Source organism: Prionailurus bengalensis, chromosome B4 (assembly GCF_016509475.1).
Source record: "Prionailurus bengalensis isolate Pbe53 chromosome B4, Fcat_Pben_1.1_paternal_pri, whole genome shotgun sequence".
NCBI classification, from domain to species: Eukaryota; Metazoa; Chordata; class Mammalia; order Carnivora; family Felidae; genus Prionailurus; species Prionailurus bengalensis.
The window spans coordinates 112,772,524-112,794,363 of NC_057358.1; positions in this window are offsets into that span (position 1 = coordinate 112,772,524).

Here is a 21,840-nt window from a genome sequence, read left to right on the forward strand (position 1 = left end):
TAGTATGGCAAATCAATATTTTCGAACTGCAAGAAAGAGAAAGCAAGTATATTGGTGAAAAGAACAGAAAAACTTTTTTTTTTGGCCATGCTTGACCTTTATCAAGATGATGGATTGAAATGACCCACAATGTTGACAGAATGCTTTTGCTGAGCTTTTGCTGAGATGACCAGATACCACAGTCATTGGAGTAATTGTAACTCAGAAACAAAGCCAATTGAAGTTAGGCCATTTGCCTAATACAGATGGGAAAGAGGGGCAAGTTGTTATATTTGTTTTATCTTACATGGATGAGTTTTGGCAGAATGGTTGAATAAGAGTTAAATTACAGTTTCTCTCTTTTGTTAGCCAGTTTCCCAAAAAACATTACTATATATGGCATTTTAAGGACTATCTCTGAACAGTCTCTCAAAGCCTTTGGCTATAAACTTTCTGAGGAACATTATCTAATCTCATTGTTTCATGAATCATGATTATAAAGTGACTCTCAAATTTCTATCTCAAGTCCTTATTCTTTGCTAGGTTATAGTCCTGAATCCCCAGCACAAATTCGGTATCTCCCTCAAAAATATGGATTGCCTTCCCTTCACCATAGCTCCCTCTCTGGACTGAATTATACTTCTGAAAGTGCTACTAGCATTCTCTGAGTAACTAACATTTAAAATCTGAGAGGAGCCCTTAAGTTTTCCCGTATTAACCACTCAAAACCAATTTTTCATCAAGGTCTTTAAATTTTTGGCTCTAAGTATCTTTCTAATTTTCAGCATCATGACCCTGGACCAACTCTTAACTCACTTTGAGTTCCCTTACATATATCTCCATTTCTTCCCTACTCAACAAATTCTGCATTCTGCCACCAGATTAAATCTTTCCAAATTGCAGCCCTCATCTTGTCCCTCAAATTTGCAATAGATTCCCAATATCTGTAAAATTATTAGCCTTATGTCCAGGCATCGAAAGCCACTTCTTACTTTTCTAGCTGTAATTCTAAAGCTCCCCTGTATGCACTTTTAAATTTCTATAAATAGGTGTTTCAGTTGAAAGGTTACTCCTAAAATATATGTCTACTTGGAATCTGTGAAAGTGACCTTATTTGGAAAAAGGGTCTTTGAAGATGTAATTAAGTTAAAGATCTCAAAATGAGGTCATCTTGGACTAGAGAGGCTCTAAATCCAATAACAAGCATTCTTAAAAGAGAGGAGGCAGGGACAAGACATAGGATAAAGTCATGTGAACACAGAGGCAGAGTGGAGTTATTCAAGCCAGGAAACACCAGGAGCCACCAGAAGCTGGAAGAAAGTGAAGGATTTTCCCCCAAAGACGGTGGATGGAGCATGGCTTCCTGACACCTTGACATCAGACTTACAGCCTCTAAGACTGTGTCTCTTGTTATAAGCCACTCAGTCGGTGCTAATGAGTTGCAGCAGCTCTAGGAAACTCACATAATAGGTGAACTGAGTCTTCCTAATGATATCTGCTCTCATGGAGTTCCTTGTTTAGTATGCTGACCATACCTCTTCTCCCACTAAAATCATAGTTAACATTTTCAAGCACATACAACAGAAGACAACTGTTCTAAGACTTTCCATATATTACATTCTTTTAAATCTTTCATCAGTCCTATAAGTTTAAGGTACTGTTATATCTGCTGGTGACTAGGCACACATTCCAGATGAGCTGAAATTGAACAGAAAATGTCTTACTCTTGAATCCATGCCCCCAAAGTTTTCAAAAACACCAAGGCCAAAGCTCAAAATGTGAAATCTTTCTGATCACCTAACTGGAAGATATTGTTGCAATTTCTTATAGTTATTTGGGTAAGTACCACTCATGAAATATACCATAGACTCTCTCACATATACTTTGTTTATTCACTCAACTAGATTATAAAATGCCTAAAAGAAGTGACTGTGTCATATAAGTATATATCTTTAATTTTCTTCTTTTTTTAAATGTTTATTTTATTTTTGAGACAGAGAGAAACAGAGCATGAGCGGGGGAGGGGCAGAGAGCAAGAGAGAGACACAGAATCCAAAGCAGGCTCCAGGCTCTGAGCAGTTAGCACAGAGCCCCACGTGGGGCTAAAACTCGTCAACCATGAGATCATGACCTGAGCCAAAGTCGAACACTCAACCAACTGAGCCACCCTGGCGCCCCTCTAATTTTCTTCCTAAGACCCTGGCATAGAGTTCCTCTAGTTTCAAAATAAATAAGTCATCGCATAAGTACAATTCTGGTAGAAGACAAATCAAGTGACCATGTTCAACACAAGTTTAAAAAGATGAAACCATTTGTCTGAGGGTTTTTGTTTGTTTGTTTAAAAAAAAAAAAAACTTTTGGATTTCTGACTCACCAATGCATTATTCTCTCACCACTGGGTCTTTTCTCACTTTATCTAACAAACTTAGAATACAGAAATGTATTTAAAATATTTGGTTTTGGGGCGCCTGGGTGGCGCAGTCGGTTAAGCGTCCGACTTCAGCCAGGTCGCGATCTCGCGGTCCGTGAGTTCGAGCCCCGCGTCAGGCTCTGGGCTGATGGCTCGGAGCCTGGAGCCTGTTTCCGATTCTGTGTCTCCCTCTCTCTCTGCCCCTCCCCCGTTCATGCTCTGTCTCTCTCTGTCCCAAAAATAAATAAACGTTGAAAAAAAATTTTGGTTTTGATAACCTTTATTAACAATCATTTCCAAATAAAAGAAATATAAAGTAATTAAACTTGATAAAACTGGGAAAATTTTCAAATTTTTAAAAAATAATTTAACAGATAAAGTGAATGTTAGTTGATATAATTTGTTACTTGGGTTTATTTTCAAATGTAAATATTAAAAAAATGTAAGAAAACCAATTTAGGAACACCAAATCAAGATGCTAAATTCAGTGACTTATTTATTCTCTGCAGGGATAGAGATAATGACTCACCTCCTTCTTCCCTTTCTAGACTCAGTCATCCTTCTTGAACAATTTGTGTGAAAGCAAAATCATCCCCAGAAAGACAATCTAAAGCATCACTTAATGAATTCTAGAGGAGGGTTTTCCCAGCTCTGTTATAATCTATAAAATGTTGGAAGATGATAATTTGTATATTTAGTTCTAAGTGTTACTCAACGCTACATCTATGAAAAAATATCTAAAATAAACATGATGCTTATTTTTTTCTTTGTAGAAATAAACACAAAGGAAGTGTTTTAACAAGCACAGCTTTAAAAATCATTAATAGTAAAACATTATTAGGTACCAAATCTGAGTATGCATGAAAAGTATTAAGTTAAATATTTTTCCCTAAGATTTAGTTCCCCATCACTGAAGAAGAAATTGCTTGACGGAAGTGAGGGCATAACCAAGGAGGAATGAATAGAAGTCATCAAGAATGTGATCAAGGTCAGAGCATAGCACCAGCTGTATCAGTTAGGAATGCTTCAGCTCAAAGTAACAAAACATGCAAATAATAATAGTTTGAATAAAGGTTTATCTGTTTACCCATAATAAGAAGTCTTAAAGTTGAGAAATAGTGATGGCTCCTCAGCCTAGCAATATCCAAAATCTCCATGATCACTTGGTTTTCTTCTCACGTTCCTCATTTCAGAGCTTGAAGCTTTCGTTATTTGTCTAAAAAAGTACAGGGAAAATGAGTAAAAGCTATTTACTCGGAAAAACAAAAGGCTTCTAGGAAACCCCATTCAGTTTGCTTTTTTTGATATTCTATTGGCCAGAGCTGTGTCACATGGTCACCTCTGTGGAGACCATGGAGGGTAGTAGTTGGATCATCCAAACATCCAAAATAGTTTCTGATACAAAACTACAGTGGAAAGTGAAAGTGATAAGTTTTACTGAGAATTTTTAATCATAACCTGAGGATACATTTTTCTTGGAAGATGGAACTAAGGTTAAATATGACTCTGTATAGTCACTTAAATAATTTAAAAGCATTCAAAGCTTCCTCAGTGCAATAATATCATAACTGTACTCAGTGCAATAATAACATAACTTGTTCTGAGCATTTAAATGTTCTGTGTCATTTAAAATGTCTCCATTTTAAAATCATTCTTCCTGGAATCATCCACATGACTGAATCCTTTTCAACGTTTAGGTCTGAATTCAAGCGTTACTTCCTTACAGTACTTCTCTGACATATTACCTAAGTTACCTCCTTCCCACTCATCACACTTCCATTATTTGAGTATATATTGTTTGCCTTTGTTTCTGAGTAGATCAAGCACATCTCCTGTACTTAGAACAGCCTCTAGCTTATAGTATTCAGTAAATGTATAGAATTCAATAAATTCTAGCCTATTTATTCAATAAGTGTTGATACAATGCACAAATATATATGTGCATATATCTCTGCATACCATCTATGTTTATATCTAGATTTGTCAATCATCTACATTTAGAGAGTTTTGCTAAAAAGTTAACAACAAACTATAGAATTTCTATGTCATTGTAATGAACTCTCCTATGACAACTTCAAACCAGTGCTTATCCAGATAGAATGACTTTAGCATGAAATTTTATTGACAATTGGCTATTCTTGTCCCTGGGCCCTGATAATCACAAGTGGCACATCAGAGCTTAACTTTACAGAAATAACAATTTTAAATGTGATTATGATGCAGTTCCTTCATAATAATGCATGCAAGTTCTTACAAATAAAATCATACAACTTCTTTTAAACATATATTTTTCTTTTTTTTTTAATTTTTTTTTCAACGTTTATTTATTTTTGGGACAGAGAGAGACAGAGCATGAACGGGGGAGGGGCAGAGAGAGAGGGAGACACAGAATCGGAAACAGGCTCCAGGCTCTGAGCCATCAGCCCAGAGCCCGACACGGGGCTCGAACTCACGCACCGCGAGATCGTGACCTGGCTGAAGTCGAACACTTAACCGACTGCTCCACCCAGGCGCCCCTAAACATATATTTTTCTTCTTGACAAGCTTACCAATTAGCAATCAAAGTCCTTACTAATTACCAATTAGTAATCAAAACATATTTTCTATGAATCAGTTTTTTAAAACTTTTAATTAGAATATCTATAGAAATGAGCTATATACAAAAGAAACCATTTTAATGTGTGTGATTTAAAATTAGAGTAGCTGTTGCTTAAAGGTGGCTAGCTTCTCTGTTTAGCTTGGTGAGAGCAAAGCACCTTGAAGCAAATCTGGTTTTGAGAAGAATTTCTTGAATGATTTCTTAATTATGAGGATGTAAGGCAATTATGCAGCCATTTTTCCTGAAAAAAAAAGGAAAGTGTAATGGGTACTTGACAAGGGTATATACATATTCATAGAGAACCATGGAACATCAAGGGAGCCAAACACTGTGGGCCAAAATATGATTAGACTATTCTTGATGGGGTGAGATGACCCTGACCTCAGGAAGTGATGCCCAAGTACAGATGCCCAGACTTATGATGCAGTCTTAATCACCTAGGCCTGGATTGTTTTAGGTGGTGTGGTATAGTCGTGGAGACATATCATGGCAGGTAGCTCTGTTCCAATAGGCGATGGGAATGGTATAGGTCTATCTGAGGCAATGATAAAAGATTGTCTAGTTCTTGGCTAGATGCCTGGAGTGATGCTATTGGAACAGAGTGACAGGAGTGATGGGCAGGTTATCATAACTCAGTAGAAGCTGAGATGGTCTTCAACCAAGGTGCATACTCGATGGCTAATGTTACCATGGATCTGGAGTAGCCAGGACTAAATCTTTGATATGAACGGCAGTGTTCCAGTCCAGAGGCAAGAGCAGAAGCCAAAGCATCAGCAAGAGGCTTATTTCTTTGGATCATTCATCTCACAACTGTGGCTTATGTTACATCTCGCTATGATTGTGATAACTGCTAGCCTCAAGACAATGAACCTGAGATCTAGAGCTTATGCCAATGTGGGATAAATTAAGACTAAAATATGTGAGTCTAAACACTGGGAGCTGTAAATATCTCAGGAAAGTTCCCTGAATGGTAGAAAACAAATCTGCTTCATACTACGTGCAATTAAAATGTTACGTGAGGGCTATTTTGATTCTTGATGCACATAATCTTTAATTCAATCAATAGAAACAACTAGCTGATACAAAGCAAAATGCCCTTTCAGCAATCATTTATTGAAAGTTCAGTAGTTGAGTGACTGTGCAGGGTTCCTGGTGAGGTGCTGAAGATGTGTTCTTTACTACTGCAGTCATTTTGTTCTGAGCAAAAAGGTTTCTTGCCATTCCTCAAACTCGAGGGTGCTTCTGTCCAAGGCCTATTTCCCTCACCTGGAACACTCTGCCCCAGGTAGATGGCTCACTGCTTCAACTCATTCAAGTCTTTGCTCATGTGTTGCCTTGCAATGAGGTGAACCCGACCCCTCGCCCCATAAACTACCCTTTTATAAAATTGCAATCCCCCCTCACATACTCTGGTATTCCCCACCCACTCCTCTGTTGTTTTATTTTTCTTCAAACTATGGATTCCCTGATGTATTATTTAATTAATTTATTTATTGAATGATTACTCCCATCCTTACCAACAAGTATTCAGGCTCTATTAGAGCCAAATTTGTGCATGTTTTGTTTACTGATATATGGCCAAAGTCTGGCAATAAATGCTCTCTAAAAGTTGATGAATGAATAAATGATTGAATGAATGAAGGTTGAGAATGGGGAGAAATAAGTGTAGCATGAAGCTTGAATTAATAGGAACCAGGAAGAAAATAAGCAATGAATTATTAGGTTACTGCAGAATGATTGTAATGAGGCAGCAAGGGAAGGTATGAAGGGGAAGGAAACTTCTGAGTTCGATCACAGAAGAGGGAGTGTCAAGGCTGAGTAGAATTTCACATGTGTAGAAGCAAGGGATTGAGGGAACAGCTGAGCAAAAGCACAGATGAAGATTTAGCTGGGCATCTGGAGTTTTAATGAGTCTGAAGAGTCAGGTGTATTGAATTGTGTAGTAGGAAGGGCTAGAAAAGGTACATGCGTGAGCCAGATTGCTCTTGGCTGTGAAGAATGAAATCATGAATGAAATATCCTTAAGAACACTGGCATAAGCAGAACATGTTTACTCTTTCTCACAATTCACATTCCTAGTAGGGATGGATGGCTTCCATAGAGATAAGTCAGCAGTTGGTTGAGCTCACCAAGGACCCAGGTTCTTTTTACTTCTTCACATTCTTCAGTCTTTCCATAGGTTTCCTCCTCGGGCTGATGCAAAGGTGGCTGAGACATTCCAAGCCACACATTTTCAACCATATCCAGAGGAAGAAGAGAGAATCTTTTCTCTTCCTAAGGGTCTACTTTAGGAATGATGAGCCTTCCTCAGAAGACACTTAATGTACTTCTCCTCACAAGTCACTGACCAAATTTGGACCACTTTCTGAGTAGCTTATTTACTTAACAAACGCTTGGAGAGCCCATCTAAGGTTGCCAAGCACTATTCTAGGTATTTTAAATTTTTTTAATGTTTTTTCTTTTTCTTTTTGATAGAGAGAGAGAGAGACAGAACATGAGCGGGGGAGGGGCAGAGAAAGAGAGGGAGACACAGAATCCAAAGCAGGCTCCAGGCTCTGAGCTATCAGCACAGCTCGAACGCACGGACGCGGGCTCGAACTCACAGACCAGAAGATCATGACCTGAGCCGAAGTCGGATGCTCAACCGACTGAGCCACCCAGGCGCCCCTCTAGGTATTTTTAAATACTACAGCATTAAACTAGATGAAACCCTTGCCCTCGTAGAGTTTGTATTCCAGTTGGGGACACCAAAAATACACAAATTATCAAAACATTTAATGTTGGATTATGACAAATTCTAGGGACAAAAACACCATAGAGTAAAGGAGAAGGAAGAATATGTATATTTTAAAGGAGGAATTTCAGGTTGAGTGGGCAGAGAAGGAGTATCTGAGAAAGTGACTTTTAGGCAGACACCTGAGTGAACTGAAGGAGGGAGCCATGTGAATATCTGAGGAAATCTGTTTCTATACAGAGAGAACAAATCTGAAGCTCTGAGCCAAAAATGAACCTGGCATGTTCAAGAAAACTCTGTGGAAGGCAAAGTGGCTAGAACAGAATACCAAAAATAGGTTATGTAAGGAGCTGAATTAGAAAGTTAGCAAGGAAGGCAGATCATGAAGGGTCTTACAGGCCTTGGTAAGGTTGCTGGATTTTGTTCTAAGGGAGGTATTGAATGGTTTTGAAGAGAAGAGTGTTGTGATCTGATTTACATTTTGAAAAAGATCACTCTGCCTGCAGAGAATCAATTATAGGGGCAAATGCAGGAGGAGAGATAAGAGGCTAGGGAAGAAGTACAGATAAAGAAACTGTGGCTTAAAGAAGGATGATAGTGGTGAAGATCAGAAGTGGTTGGATTCAGAATACATTGTGAATGCGGTGGAAGGGCTGGCCCCTCGTCAGCCCAGTGGACTGACCGGATTGTTCAAACTGATCTGGGAGAAATGCATATTGAGGAGTAGAGCATAATGCCCAGTACAGAGCGGATTAGCATCAGAATATGGAGGAACTTTAGTTATGTGCATGCCAACAATATTGGTTGCATAGCCAGGATACATGTAGCGGGTTGTTTGGTCTGAGAGGCACGCAGAGTTTGGGTGCAGACTGATTATTAGGGCATCCCATGGGCTGTCTACACGGAGAAGCTGGAGAGCTTCGGCAGTGCCTTTCTCAGGCTTTTCCAATGCTCTAACAGGCTGCAGTTTCTAAATTGGTCTGCTATGCAATGACTGGCAGTCCTCATCGTCATAGGACCATTCCCACTGTTTTTTTTCTTTTTTTTTTAACATCACCCTGGTCTGATTTAATGATATGTGGGAACTTGTGCTAGTTACTTATCAAACAATTTATGAGCTTTTGGCTGAGCTCTGTAGCCACCATCTGCATGGAGAGATGCTCTTTTTTATTTACAGTCTTGGAAAGGGGAAATTTCAGAGGGTTCTCCTTGGCCTTTCCCACTATGATAGCTCCTACCCTACAGGACTAAGGCTAGATGTGAGAGTTATCCCAATAAGTAAGTACATCTGTCCCAATTATACATTCAGAAAGTGAGAAAATAACAACCCATGTGTCTATGGATTCAGTGGACTTGCTGTGGGCTGGACATTGGCCAGAACTCCGTTTATGTCCTGGCCCCATATGCCCCCATTCAAACAGGAGGGTCATGACTCTTATGTTCAGTAGTCTTCCAAGTGTACGAACATTGCCCTTTTCCCAATGTACAGTCACTGGCATAAAGAGCCATCGTTACTTTTGGGACTAGATGGAGGAAAATCTTTACCCTGTTCATTTGTCAAGGTACTGCAAGATATTCCCTCCTGGGAACACTGCTTTTTCTACAGTCAATATAACTGGGTCTGAAAATTGGTTTGGATACAGAAATTGGACATGTGTGAAAGATACAAGGAACCTCAAATGTCTACGCTCTAATTCTTGGAACTTGTGAATATGTTATGTTCAAAGGCAAAAGGGACTTAACCAATGCAAGTTATGAAGCTGGACTTTAAAATCAGGAGGTTATCTGGGGTTACCTAGACAGCCCTAATCTAATCATACCAGCCCTTTCAAGCAGAGAACATTCTCTAGCAGAGTCACAGAGATGTGCCCGAAGAAGGAAAGACGCAGAAATAGGGGAGTTTAAAAGATTCCAAATGTTATAAGGACTCAATGAACTGCTGCTACGGGCTCTGAAGTTAAGATCCCACATGTAGAGACCAGAGTGACCTTTAGGAGCTAAGAGCGACCTCCAGTGGACAACCAACACACAAATGACAACCTCAGTCCCACAACCGTGAAGAACTAAATTTGGCCAACCACCTCAATAAGCTTGGAAGCAGATTCATCCCTGGAGCCTCCAGAAGGGAATGCAGTCCTATCAACATCTTGATTTGGGTCTGGTTAGATTTTAAGTAAAAGACCTAGCTGGGCCTTGCTGTACCCACAGTTCAGACCTATGGAACTGTGTAACAAACAGCCCTATCCCAATGTTATGATGTCATTATTTCCCAATTAGGGCCCTGAACTTCACAGCAGACCTGTACTGTTTGACAGTCAAAACTTTCTTTTAGCTCGGTTATTCTAATGATTAAGTCTCCAGGCTGTTTTTCAGTGTTCTTTCCCTTCCCTCTACAGGAAATGAGAGCTTTTACGCATGCTACCAAAATGGCCCTCTGACTTTCATATTAGCTTTCAATTGGTGATTAATCGCTCTCAGCTTGTTATCATTTTCTAGAGAGTCAATTAAACTGAGAAAAAGCTACTCAATTTCACTGACCTTATAATTAACCGTTTTCCCCATATTTCTCAAACTATTGACAAAATGCACCAGCTAATGCACTTATTCTCTTCTGCTGCTACACTAGTATACCATTCCAGGTCACATCGGTGGAAGTTTTAAAAGATGTCAGACTATAACTTTGTGCCAGAGGCTATCTGTGCCCACAAAATACCAGTCTCTGTTGCTATCTGGGCAGCAAACGATCCAGTTACAAAACCCCTACGTATCTCCTGCTTCCTTGGATCGCTCCTGATACCAATTACAGGTTGAGTTCCATAGTCAGTAGAGTCTGAGATGCAGTGTTTCATGCAGATCAGGAAGCAATGCCTTGGTACCAACTCCTGGGAAAGGGAGGTGAAGGAAGAGGGATCAGGACGGGAGAAAAGTCAAGAAGCATTGCATGTCCAATAACAGCTTGGGAGATTCTGCAGGAAACTCTAAAACTAGCCTGGCCTTTAGTTTGTCCCACATTGAAGCAAATAACCAGAACTTTATGCCTTTTATTAAATATCCATTAAATGAGGAACTCCTGAAAGGGGCACGACTTTGGCCAAAGTGGCTTTCTTGCAGCTGAGTTAGTCCCTGAAAGAGTCGACACCTAAACACTCCCCTTCTCTCTTTCTCCAGAACAAGCCCTTCAGGGAGGCAAATGGTATGCTGGACACAAAGCTCTGCCGGGGACACAAAGGTAAGACATGTCAAAATTTCAGTCTGGGGAGGAATATACACATGATTTTGTCACATCAGAGTTATAATTAAAGAAAACACAGTGTGGCGTTATCCTGAGGTAGGTGTTGAGGAATGAAAAGAAATTATCCAAGGAGAACAGTAACAATATTCCAGACAAAGCATCATCATGAAACATACAGACATGGCCAAACTTATTTGTTAGGGATCTCAGGAAGTTTGGGTTGTGGACAGTTACGCGTGTGGCCTCAGCTTCTGTATTTTAAAGAGAACTAGTGGGCACAATCTAAAGGATGGATTAATTGAAACGCTTACAATGACTTCGGATGCGTGTGATGGTCATGCTTAACAAAAAAAGCCACTGCAGGTTTCTGAAAAGGTAACTGACTTGATCTCCTCCAAAATCTGGCTAAAAGCAAACAAGCAAACAAACAAAGTCAAACAAACAAACAAACACCGTATCATGATGTCAAGTGGATCATGGGACAAGAAAGTGAATGTGAGAAATCAGAGAGCTATTAAAATAGGGCAGGTAACCTTCTTACAAAATAATGTCGCTAAAGAAGGAAATTTTGTACTGCAGGTTTGCAGATGGTCCAAAGATCATGTGCTTCTCTAAATTCAAACTAATTTCTTTCAGATTACCAGTCCCTTTTTAACTAACCCCTGACTTGAGGTTAGTCACATGCTTATCATGTGAAATATTCTCTATCTCAGTATGAACTTTCTCCTATTTTTACCATGACACTCTCTAGCAGTTAGATCCTTATTTTTTATCCCATACCACTGATACTAAAGGGTGAATTTGGACAAAATAAAAGGGGCCAAATGCACAACATATGGCTGTATCCCAGTGTTCAGTGAAAAGAACACTAAAAGGCACACATGATACAATCAGAGGCCAGGAAGAATAGAATTGTGTGGTGAATTGCAATGGTATTTTGCTTTGAGATCTCTATTCATTGAGGAAGATTGAATCTTGTGGGCCGGACCCCGAGGACTATAGATATGGAGAAGTTGTGACATACATCTGGGTACGGACTGTCTATGATTTCTCCTTAGTGGAGGTCAAAGTGGCTTGAAGGGCAAAAGTAACAAATAAAAAGAATGTCTGAGGACTCTTCCGTCCTGAGCTTAGCTAGTATATTCACAGCTAAGGAAGTAGGTATGTAGTGTTGTTTTATTTTTTAATTTTTGTAATGTTTATTTCTGAGACACAGACACAGAGCATGAGCGGGGGAGGGGCAGAGAGAGAGGGAGACACAGAATCAGAAGCAGCCTCCAGGCTCTGAGCTGTCAGCACAGAGCCCGACGCGGGGCTCTAACTCACTGGACCACGAGATCATGACCTGAGCTGAGGTCGGTCGCTCAACTGACTGAGCCACCCAGGCGTACCCCCCCCCTTTTTTTTTGGTAGGTGTGTAGTGTTAACCTTGAACCTGCAGGAACAAGTGACCTAATCTCTTCTTCCGGAAATAAGATTAGAATCTATAACACTTGGCCAACTCAGGAAAGAGCTGAGAAGACAGATTGTTGATGGACTTCCCAAAACAAGTTGGTCTTAAAAGGACGCCTGGGTGGCTCAGTCGATTGAGAGTCTGACTTCGGCTCAGGTCATGATCTCATGGTCTGTGGATTTGAGCCCCGCATCGGGCTCTGTGCTGACAGCTCGGAGCCTGGAGCCTGCTTCAGGTTCTGTCTCCCTCGCTCTCTGCCCCTCCCCCACTCATGCTCTGTCTCTCGCTGTCAAAAATAAATAAACATTAAAAACAGAAAAAAAAAAGAGAAGATCCCTAGATCTTAATTATCCCAATCACTAAAAAGATGTAATTATGTGATGTGACAGAAGTATAAATTGTCACTACAATGGCAGACATTATAACATACAAATGTATCCAGTCAACATGATTCGTATCTTACATTTACACAATGTTATATGTTACATATTTCAATTAAAACAATTTCTAATTAAAAAAAAAAAAAGAGGAAGACCATTTCAGGAGCCAGAAGCAAAGAGGAAAAGGAACTAAGAGATTCTCAGTAAGGGAATCACCAGTTAAGCGGATCATCTTGGGATAAATCAACCAAATTCTCTGTCTCCTTGGTAAAAGGAGTTTTTCAGATTTCTACAGAAAGACAATTGGGCAAGGGCATCCATCATCAGTGTGCTGGGAAGGTTGTGCTGTTGCCAGCTGTAAGAAAGGAGACTTCAAACAGCTCTAATTATTGAGGGAAGGCCTTTGGCAGGATGTGAATGTTGATAAGGTTGTGAACACTATGAGGAACAAGAGGAACTTGTTACAGAATGACCCAAAAAGGATCAAATGAGTATTTAAAATACATCGAAAAGAAGCTGAGTTCTTAAAATCAAAACCAGATGAGAGCACATATCTTGCTATGTAAAGATACACATATACTGTAAGTGGAAACCCATAGGAAGCTCTAATACCTTATTTCTCCTGTTTTCTCCTCCCTCAGGTTGTATCTGCTTCTCTACAACACATCAGCCTTCTCACTATCTTAAGCTTCCTTGTAACTTCAGTTTGCACATCATGGTTTCTTTTGGGCTTTTCCCCTGTATCATAACTTTCCACCTTAAACTCCTACCAGTAACTGGAAAACATTTCATGTATTTCTTATTCCAAATTTAAGTTTATGGAAGCTGAAATTGGACAGGCCTGAGTCATCTTTTCAAGTCAAGCCACAGAGGTCACTGTTGCCTACTCAGCCTATAGTCAAGGGATCATTTATTATGTACACATCAAGGAAAAAGGTTTTTTTTTAGAAGTGACTATGGTCAAGGAGGATGCTCCAGCCAATATCTAAGTAGCATACTGGCTGAAGTTTTCATATAGTGCACTCAGAATCCTTTGATAGTAGACTCAGGCCATCCATAGCTTCCTTTGTTCATGCCTTGGGCATTATAAGTAGAAAAGTCCATTGACTAGATTGCAGGAATAAAGTGTTTCTTCAAATAAAAGAGAAGTTTTTATTGCATCTGGTCCCTATTCCTGAACACCCTCTTCCTCACACTTTTTAAAACCTTCTCTAGAATGATAAATCTGGAAACCCCATGACCATCCCCAGGATACCAAACAATGGTCTTTAGGAAGATTAAGCTTTCACTGCCCTCTAGTGGAGTGGAGGAGGCAGTTTTGTTGCTAATAATAACTGGGGTTCAAGTTTGAACATATAAACAGGATCCACCTTATTGTCCAAAAAGAATCATGAGGAAAAAAAGAAAGAAGAGAGGTGTTTTTTTGGTTGTTGTTTTGTTTTGTTTTTTATAAAGGGGTAAAAAAAGGAGTTTGTATGGGTTACCAAAATAGCCTGGGAAGAAAGGAAAAGCATGGAGGAAAGCCTGAATGCTGAGAGCCCCAAGGTTGGAGAACGCGTATGAGTTAAGCTGAGGCCCAGAAGTTTCCAGGGAATGAAGCACTGTCTGAATGACAGGAGCTGTGTGAGAACTAAGTCCTCATTAGAGGATGACCTACATGGTCTTCACCTGATGGGAACGCCATACACATCAGCCATCTGCTTTGAGCACCATCAGATTTAGAAGCACCCACACCCAAGTACGTGTCTGGTTTACTGCCAAACCCACCCCAACTCCAAGTTTTCCCAAGGCATGCTCTCCCACAGTGCCCGGCTCTAAAATCATTATCTGGAATGTAATTCAGTGCTCAAAAGCTGATTTCATGAACTGTACTATCAACATGGACCTCTAGACCCCAAGTTCACAGGCGAAAGGAACTTCTGCACAAGTTTCGGAATGATGCAGTAAAAACACTGTGACATTCTAGCTAAGATATTGGCAAATGGATTCCTATGTTCTACTTCAATATTTTTCTTGGAGTTATTCAACTGAGTATTATTTGCAGCCAAAATGACTGGATGTAAGTAGACCTTGTTTTATAGACCTAATGTAAATATGTGGCTTATGCTCGTCCTTCACAACAGAAATGTATAGACTGTTGAACTGCCATAATTATTGCAACTTATCTGCAAATAGGCTATGAAACTACTTAGATGAGTAAGTATGGACTGTTAAAACTAGAGAGTAAATGCATATTGATGCATAACTTCCAACTGTTACAAGAAAACTAATTCTACCTGAACCAACAAGACTTGCCTGTATACCATGGGGTTTTGTGGTATATTGAATGTAAGCTGAGTACATTGTATCAATGGAAGAATGTACACCATTTTTTATGGTGGTGATCCAAATGATTGGTGCAAAAAAACATGACATGTTATATTATCTACTAGGAGATTTCTAGCCTGCGAGAGTCAATCAAATATTTATGAATACTATGCTAGAGATATATTGTCAGAAAAAAAATGACGAATAGCGCTTTCACTGGGCATTATTGAAAATTGCCCAGAGGAGTCACCAAAAATGACCCTCAACCATCTATTCCACTGTTTTAATGTTTATATTTTACATGGCTGTGCAAGGAAAAGACTCTGGTAGCTTCACCGACTAAGAAATTAAACTGTGAAAAGGATCCCACTGAATATATGGATCAGCCACTGAAGCAGACCATAGTAGTCCCCAAAGAGATAAACACCTTATACCACAAGCAAGATTCAGGGAACATATCGTATTGATGTCAAATCAGAGTGTTATTGGCAAGCACAAAATAGGTAAGCCAAGAAATATCGCCCCAGTTCTGTTGAAGACCTGATGATAACATTCTGTGTTTTGAAGAGAATCATATGGGATCGATTGTTAACTCTCTGGCATAAATTTCTGTTTAAATACTAATTAGTAAAGAATGCAGTCTCCTATCACTGAGGCAAGGGAAGGTGGCCCTGCGAAGGGGAGAGAGAAAGTCCCTCTGACAGTGGTTTTTAAGGTCAATATACATCAGCATCACCTTGAAGGCTTGTTAAAACATTACTGGGGCTCCACCCCTGGAATTTCTGATTCAGTGGGGGTCAAGCCCCAGACTGCATTTCTGAGTGCCCAGTAAGGGCGATGGTGCTAATTTGGGAAATTATATCTTGTAAACCACTGCACTTGGCATCACGTTGGATTTACTAATTTTGAAAACTTTGGAAACAAGTATGTGGAGGTGACATACATCGAATTGGAAGTTGGAAAGGAATGGTGATGACTGATTCTCTCTCTACCGACTTCTAATCTAATAGGAAAGAAAAAAAACCATATGGATATTTTTCTTATGTTCTAGTTCTTTACATACATTATCTCATTTAATAAGCATAGCATTCTTGAGCAAGCAGAATTCAGTAACCTTTATAGTATATAGATCATAAAATGTATAAAGCCCAAGCATTCTGTGGTAAAAAAAAAAAAAAAAAAAAAACAAACAAACAAACAAAAAAAACAAAAAACAAAAAACAAAAACCTGTGTTTGTATCATTTTCCACTCAAGGAAGCATTAGTCTGATGTATAGGGGAATTGGAGAAAAAAAATCAGCTCTCACCAGGTTTTTATTCTAAAAAACCTCGGTAAGTGAAAAGCACTCATAAGGTATACTGAAACTCTTTCCTTCCCCTCTTCCTACCAATATATTTAGTAGCATGTGCACCATACCAAGATTATCATGAAAGATGGGACCACAAGAATTCCTGGGACCAGATGGAAAGAACTGTGTCAGCTGAGTTAACTGAGAACACAAGGAATCTGGTGGGTTTCTCTTTGACTTTCAAAATTTGGGTTTGAATTATACTTGCCAGAAACAAACGAAACAAAACAAAATCCAAAACAGGGATTGGGGTAAGTTCATGTCTCATACTTCTCAATTCTCATTTAGCCCACCCTAGAATCTACTTCAAAGATTGCTATATTTAGCAAAATTAATATCTATCTTGAAGTGGTTTTAATGGGATGGATCTCTGCTGGGTAAAAGCTTGTCACGTGACTGAAATCTATCCAATCACAGCACTTTCTTGGCTGCAGAGATTAGGTTAACTTGACTACTTTCCCCGCTGGACTTTTCATGTGGAGGGAAGGGAAAATTTGTATCTTTCCATCAGTATTGCAGGTGGCCATTTTTACAAAGTGGGAGAGACAGCACATTAATCAAGCAAAGAAGAGACAAGCAAAGCTAAGAGATGGACAGAAAAGAGGATCCTGATGTGAAGCAGAAGAAAGCACCCTTAGAATAAAAACGTGGTCCACAGTGCCTGTATTTGAATTCCAAATTTTCCACATACCTTGGGCAAGTTACTTGACCTCTTTGAACCTCAGGTTATTCATCTCTAAAATAGGTATCTCCTAGGGTTGTTGTGAAGACTGAATGAGTTGATACATATAGAATATATATTTAAAAAACAGGACACTGAACACACAGTAAGTACTATATACGTGTTGGATATTTTTGACATTCCTTGGTCCCCTATTCTACCCAGTAAAGGAGTAAATAGGCCAAAAAAGCTTATACCTGCTCCTATCATAATTGACATACACAATAGATGCCCACATTTCTCAATCTGAAATGTTGTGCAATAATTACCGGGTGTATTAAATGCCAGATACATTGAAAAAATATATAGTATTGTTAGAGTGGTATTACTCTGTATACATTTATAGAGTTGTGCTTTATTTTCTTCAAAATAGTAGCTACTGATCCCTATTTAGTAGTTTAAATGTTACATATTGATGCTGTCAATTGGGCAAATATAAATCATGAGTAAAAATATTGTTCAGTCACATACTGTATCCTAAAGAATAATTAATTTCTCCTTTATAAAATAAGGAGTTTAACCAAATTAACTCTTATGTAGGTTTTCATTATTAACCTTCTCTAGAATTCCAAATCTTTATTTTTTAATTTTATTTATTTATTTTGAAACAGACAGAGACAGAGAAAGAGAGAGAGAGAATCCCAAGCAGGCTCCCACTGTCAGCGCAGAGCCCCATGCGGGGCTTGAACTCATGAACGGTGAGATCAATACCTGAGCCAAAATCAAGAGTAGGATGCTTAACCAACTGAGCCACCCAGGTGCCCCTGCAAATCTTTAAAAACATACTTTTAGAATTTTAGAACTTTATTACAAGAAGACATGTAAATTTCATTACCCTGTTTTAGATTAATGATAGAGTTTGAAATGACTTAGTATGATTTCTTCAAGATTGTCTGACAATGGCAGGTACTTGACTTAAAAACTGCCAGAAAAAGGGACAGCTGGGTAGCTCAATTAAATGCCCAACGCTTGGATTTGGCTCAGGTCATGATCTCATTGTTCGTGGTTTTGAGCCCCGCATCAGGCTCTGCACTGAGCATGGAACTTGCTTGGGATTCTCTCTCTCTCTCACTGTCTCTCTTTCTCTCTCTCTCTCTGCCCCACCCACTGGCGTTGTCTCTGTATCTCTCAAAATAAATAAATAAACTTTTAAAAAAGTTGCTAAGAAAGAGGAAGGCGAGAGTTAAAATGGAAGTACAGTCAAGTTAAAAAAATGACTTTAATTTTTTTGGAAGGGCAGAGACTAGAGGAAATTGAAGGCAGAAGGTCGGGAACCCATATGAAACTGTTAAAAAGAGCATTGTAAGAACAATGTTCTAGAAGAGAGTAGAAAGGTGTGGTTTACAATCCAGGTGGAATAGTTACCTTTATTTTTATTAATAAAATATTGTTTTGCAAATAAAAGATTAGTTGACTGGCTGTTGCAGCCTCAGTTACTAGAGACACAGGGACATCCTATAATTTTGATTCTTTTTTTTTTGCTATGAATTACCTTCCAATGAGCCTCTCTAGTTCTGCAGAGTGGTTTTGATACTCTAATCCATGCGAAAAGTATCAAGTATTAAATGTCAAACAAAAGGAGGAACTCAATGAAACCACAGCTGTTCTCAGGGGAAGAGCAACTGAAGGCCTCTAAATTGAGACCATCTCCCATCCTCGGGCAGTAAAATGACGATATCAGAATAAGTTTCCAGGTGTCTTCCCCTTCGTAATATGGCCCTTAAAATACCACATGCGTGGATAACTGAAATCATAACGAGTCGTGCGGGTGTAAGACCCAGCTCTCAAAGCAGAGACAATTAAAATATTTAAAGAAATCCTCCACGGACTCTGCAAGCAAAATGTCTTGTCTGAGAAAACAATTAAACAAACGCAACAGTTAGTTTTATTTAGAGGCATTTCCTCTTGTGAATCTGAAGAAAAATTTTAAACAGATACAAATATGCGTCGGTGCACAGACATGAAGGAAAGGGGATACAAGCATCTGTGCTAAGATGCTCCTTCACTCCATTCTCTTCACCGCTTCATCCTTATTATCATTCCTATTGGCTCCCATTCCTAAACGCTCCCAGGAGCGTTTCCACTCTTACTGTGGACCTAGTTCACCCCTTGCATCCTGTGAATAGTTTAGCTCTAGGCTCCTGACCTCAGAAGGCACTATTTGGCATCAAGATCATTCTTGCTTCTGAGCCCCGTGTCTCAGGCTCTGCCTGATAATGCATCGACTTTCTTTGGAACTGAGTTCTGAAGCCTCATTTTTCTGGTCCTTATCCCATATTCCCTAGACTGTATTTCAGATCTCTTTTCTATGACTTCCGGATTCTCACCAAGTCCCTCAAGGTGGATCTGTTTTACCCTCCTGAACCTCCTTCCTCAAACCGATGACCTAAAATACTTCATTCTCTTTCTCTCGGACTAGAAAGTTCTCAAGGTTATAACTTTTTTTTTTTTGCCCCACCGTAACACATGTTAGAATCTTCTGGTGTGGATTGGTTTTCAGCCCGAGCCTCCTTTTAGTTTCTTACAGTGTTAGCATCTCAGGTCTTAGTGTTGATTGCTTATGACAAATAAATGCATCTCTATAAAATAAATCTAAATACCAACTATACGGATTGAAGGAACCATGAGATTGAGGACTTCCAGTTACCCTTCAGCAGACCTAGACTAGGAAGTATGGACAATTCACTGGGGAATTAATTATACATGAATAATCAGAGTACCAGATAGTGGTGAAGGCCAGCTAAAAATGGAAAGCAAGACTCTAATTGTTCAATTCCCTGTGGTTCTGTATCTTTCCTAAGGATTACTCTGTGGGCTTGTTAGGGGAACTTAGGCCGTGGTTGCTAGGAAGGAATTCTGACTTGGAATTGACATCAGTGGCTTGAAAAGTTTCAGGAAGACGAGAGCTTTGATTGTGCTAGTACTGAAGTAATTGAGCCAAAAGTTTAGGAGAGAAAAAAGGTTACTGCTATAGAAACCTCTGTTATTTTAAGATTCTAAATGCTTTAATTATATTATTGCTTATTAGGTTGCAGAACAGCTGAGTAAGAGTATTAAACTGAAAGTAACCTATGGTGGAAGAGGGAAGGTGCTGGGTTGGAGATCTCAGAGGAGATATGACACCTTCTAATGGTTACTTCCAGCATGATGAGTCACAAGACAGTAGTTCTGTGCAGAATAAGTAGCCTTAAGGAAACTAGGTGCGTCAGCAGGTGAAATTGATGCAATGAACAAGCTTAAGGAGAAACATGTGAGGAGACAGCAGCAAGAGTGATTCTAAAAGATTGATACCCCAAAATGAGATGGACTTGATCTGGTAAATATATACTGTTTAACATGATATGTTAAATGTCCTTAAAAGTAGCAGTATGGATGGCTCCATAGGTTAAGCATCCGACTTGGGCTCAGTTCATGATCTCACGGTTCATGAGTTCGAGCCCTACATCAGGATTTGTGCTGACAGGTCAGAGCCTGGAGCCTGCTTCAGCTTCTGTGTCACCTTCTCTCTCTGCTTCTAACCCAAACCCCAACCCCCTCTCATGCTCTGTCTCTGTCTCTCAAAAATAAATAAATGTTAAAAAATTTAAAAAGAAGTAGCAGTATGAAGTACAGAGGAGGCTGACCCCTGCCATAACTTCTAGTTTGGCATTAGAGAAAAAATAAAGGCAGGGGAGAATAGGAGTGTTTATCTACCTGCAAGACAGATAAAGGTGATAAAGGAAAGGGGCTCAAAAATAGTTTTGGGGGAAGAGAGATTTATTTATGTATTTTTATGTTTTTACCCATTATGAATGCAAGAGAATAGGATTAGATAGGATGAATCAATGCCAAATAGGTTCCGTAAGTAGCAAAGGTATAGTTGGAGTTGCCTATGTATGTAACAGAAATGACAAAAGAATTGAGGTGGACAAAGGGTATGAGACAAAAGCAATAGTTATGATGGGGTTGCCTGGAAACACTTTTACACAAAGCAGAGGGTGAGAGGGTTTGGATATCGGCAAGAACGAAAGACGGAGTAGAATTTTCGTTAAGGTCTGAAGTTGTGAATTAATGCCGAAATAAGACATCTGTCAAAATTTCTTCAGTGTTCAGCAATATTTTAATTAGCTTGCCTTTTGTAAAGTTTGTTTCCTCAAGCTATCAACTTTTATTTAATTTTGCCTAGATCTGTAACAAAAAAGAACAAAAGTCTCTTGGAAAAATTCTTGGAAAGTACAAGGTACAAATTGTCCTCATTCAACAGTTTTAATACATATCTGCATTATGATTTGCCTGTATTATAAAACCCTTGCTTGGTAGTAAAGCCTGGAAAGGCATGTTGACTCTGCTGTGAGACGGTCTATGGCTGGATCTCACACACATTTTTAAAAGGGCAGAAGTGAAATGTAATTTTCATGGCTTGAAGCTCTGAAAGTTTTTCTTGCCTGTGCTGTGTCTTCAGTAATACAGCACCCTTTTATCGGTTTAGAGAGTTCAACCGATAGGCAGACGGCGGGCTTTAAGATCACACCCACTGAGTAATAATGAGAAGTTCAGTTTGTGTTTCTGAAACTGCATATTGAGTCACGTCCCAAAAAAATCAAACTGAACACTGTTGTTATTTTATAACTTCACATCCACAGAGTTGTTTCAAACATGGCCTTACAGAAAATGTTTATAATCTGATTGTGTATATG